The sequence below is a fragment of the Morone saxatilis genome, unplaced genomic scaffold, assembly GCF_004916995.1.
Source record: "Morone saxatilis isolate NCDOM2014 unplaced genomic scaffold, NCSU_SB_2.0 Contig20, whole genome shotgun sequence".
In the NCBI taxonomy this organism is placed as follows: Eukaryota; Metazoa; Chordata; class Actinopteri; family Moronidae; genus Morone; species Morone saxatilis.
Genome location: NW_023339763.1, coordinates 6,140,233 through 6,143,993, shown reverse-complemented (window position 1 = coordinate 6,143,993; position 3,761 = coordinate 6,140,233).

The window sequence follows — 3,761 nt, the reverse complement described above, 5'->3', positions numbered from 1 at the left end:
AGTCTGTGATTGTTGGAACAGTGGAAACGCTAATAAAGACGGTTTTGGTGAGTTTTATTTTGTTTCTTTCCAATCAGAATGAAGTTGTTAAGTTATGCGAGGTAAAAGTACCACATTTATCTATGGTGATTATGACTGTGTCTGGTTAAACAAAAGGTCTATCTCTGTACGGATCCTTTGTTGTCTCCCATGATGTTGTCAGACACTTAAGGCTCAGATAAGAATCTGAGCCTGTCAGTGGCTCAGGTTGTTGCACTTTCGGTGGACGTACTTTGACAGGAAAATTTGTTCCCAAGGATTAGCTAACCTTACATGGCAGCCAGCTATTTTCTTATCTATCTCTGTGAATTGCGGGTTTATTTTGTCCAAATAAGCATATATGGCTGATAGAAAGACTTTGGAAAGACTCTACTTACGACTACTCTTCTAGGTAAATGGAGTCTGGTCAGCCTAGTGCTCATTGTTTTGGTCTGAGATCCCTTGTCTTAGCCATTAAATTGGTGAATACAGTGTTATACTGCAATATTACTGATAAGAATGATGAACAAAACTTCAAAAATGAGACCCAAGTTGTATTAAACTGGAATTATCTTTTAAGGCTGATTACAGTGTCAGTGCATCCTTAATACAAAGGAAACATAAACAGACAGAGGCTATTTGACAGCAGAGAGACACAGCAGTTGAGTCCTGATTTAAACATCCATGGAGAATGTTAGCAAGCTCCTCTGACTCCCAAAAAATTCCCCTTTGACCTCTCAGTCTCTAAAAATCACTGCAGAGACATCAGAGTTCAGAGGTCGGGGACGGGAGAGTCGACAGCAGTCTTTAAGTGCAGAGATTCTTTCAGTCTCATCGTCCTCAATTTCACAAAGAGCATCCGACGACGAACACACAAGGTATCACAGACAGGAAGTGAACTGAAGCTGACGCAGCAGCAGGCTTTGCATGAGCACATTAACATACACATACAGTATAATAAAAAGAGGCAACTACAGGCTGGAGGAGTACCTTCAAACACCAAAAGGCACCTTGGATGGGAAGGACTCTGTCATCTTTGATCTTCTGTTATAACTGGTTTGGTTTAACTGGTTTAAGTGTTACATGTCAAGAGCTCTGTCCTCAAACAAAAAGCAGATAGCACGAGGCAAACTTTGACAAAAGACTTTCACTGGTTTATACAAAGAAACTTGAACAATGAATCTCTGCACAAGCTCACCAAAAGTCACAAGAATTCATAAACGCCAGACGGTTGGTTGATTATCTTTAAAAACAAACCCGTTTTGAAGAGAATGTCTTAACGGATAAGGGTCGTTTTTCAACACAGGCTGTGTTGGAGCCGCGACCATTTCTTGGTTAGTCATTTTGTCGATTGACAGAAAATTTATCAGCAACTACTTTGACCAATTTAGTAATTATTCAGCAAAAATACCAAACTTTTGCTGGTTCCATCCTTTCAAATGTAAAAACTTTGACAGTTTTCTGTGTCATACATGGTAGTAAATATTTTGGGCTGTAGAAGATCATAACAGACATTTTTCACTATTTTCTGCCATTTTATAGACAAAACAATTCATTGAGAAATAATCAGCAGATTAACCGATAATGAACATAGTTGTTGGTTGCAGTCCTAGACTGTATTAAAGGGTAAGTTCACTCAAAATTAGAACAAAACGTACTTTTCTCACCGACCTCTAGCATTATTTTGTGGATAATTCCACACTTTTCATGATTTTTATGTTCCAAAATCAGGAGTGTTTCACTATCATACTTAACAGGAAAGAAACTTGGTGTCTGGTTATCCATCTTCTCAGTCTACAGAAATAACATGACAGCCATTTGTACATTCAGAGGTATTTCATTTTAATAGCTTAAAATCAGAGGCCATATTCTTTGAGGAAGCCATTGACTGCAACAATACCAGTGAGGCATTTCACTGCAGTGATGAACAGACCAGCTTCAGTCTCTGCCTGACGAAGGATTTCACCCAAAAGCTTCAGTTACTCCTGCCGTCGCTTTAATGTGACTTTAACCATCTGATCAGGAAGCAGCCTGCGACAGACCTGAATGGACAAAATGTTTGACTTTTTTCTTGCATTTTTGCTACCACACATGAGGTGGTCTGCTGGCAGAGGAAGCGTAAACCTGCACAGGCTGGAAATCATCCAGCAACCATCTGCTCATTAGCAAAGTTAAAAAAAGAGAAGAAGAGTCGGGAATAAAATCGTGGAAAAGAGTAAATTCTACAGAAACACTGAGAGACAAACTGTGTCTGTAGTAACAATATTCAGATACTTAGTTTATGATCAGATATTGACTCCTTGACCTTCACCCCCTCGTAGAGAGGGTTGTCAATAATGTCATAGGACTGGCAGTTTAACCATTCCTCCTGTCAACATGTCAAATGATCTTTGAGTAACACACTGAACTCCAAACTGATGTATGTATTTTCTGAAACTGGAATGTTTTTTTGTTTTGTTTTGGTGTAGATTTGAAACCAGCATCCCAGTAAAATGTTTTTTTTAGGAGGATTTAGTTTTCTTCGTCACTACTACTCAGTACTCAGTGTAGTAATTGTTAGTGTCAACAACAAGCTGCTCAAGGAGGCAAAGAGCTTATATTTCTGCTCGGACCTCCAAAAACTAAAAAAATAAATATTCAAAAGGTTAGATAATTCAAGCACATTAATTGCTGAATTTTGTGTTACAATTTTGTCTCCCAAACTGAACACAATATACCATTAGATTGGGTAGAGCACTAAAATCATGCCTGCATCAGCAGATCATCAGCTGAATCATTCATGCTTCATCGTCAGTGGCTCATTTATCGGCTGCTTGGCTACCAGCTGGGTAGTAACATCCAATCGCAACCCAGGTGTGCTGGGCGGCCCTTTAAACCTCTCACTCTTACTCTGCTGATACCTTGGTGACACTAACATTTGCTTTACAGTCACATCCCAAAACTTGCACTGAACTGACAAGAGTAACTGAAGCAGCACTGACACAACGAGTCGATTGTCTCAAGAAAATGGAAAATTGAAAAATTAAAAAATAATAATACTATTGATATAAAAATATCTGCAGATGTAGACAACTCCATGGCTCGGGTCAAAACCCATAATATCCAAGCAACAATGAAACATTGAAAGAATTAAATGAAAAATAGAGCTTTTGTGTGAGGTCGGTCACTGCAGAATGGAGGGCGGAAGAGGAAAAGTTTGATTCCCTGGACAAAGTGGGGGGGGGGAGTAAAGAGATCGAGGAATGCTCAGTCCTCCCTTGGTAACCACTGTCACAGTGCCCTCCAGCAAGGCACTTTTACACCAGGCGATTGTTCCAGTGGAGCTGCTCAATGGCCAGCAGCAGCTCCCAGATCAGTAAAATGGACATGTATGAGTGGATGAATGTGAAAGCAAAGCCTTCCCTGGACAAAAAAATAAACAAACTCAAACAAACAAAAGCAAAAAAAAAACAAAAAACAACAACTGTACATACTTTAAAACCTTATGAGCAGAGAAATTCTTTTCTGCTGCTTGTTTCCCCTCGTTTGATTGGATATTTGCTGTATCTGTATAAAACTACAAACGTACTCCTGAGCTACTGTACAGTATTGAGATTTTTTCTAAAAGGTACAGTATGGGGTGTAGAAGGTCACAAGCACCAATGCGCCTTTTTCTGTGTATTTTTGACAAGGTTTTAGGGAGGGAGGGGGTTATTGCAACAAGTCACACACCTGAACAATCTCAAAACTTAGACGTGAATCCC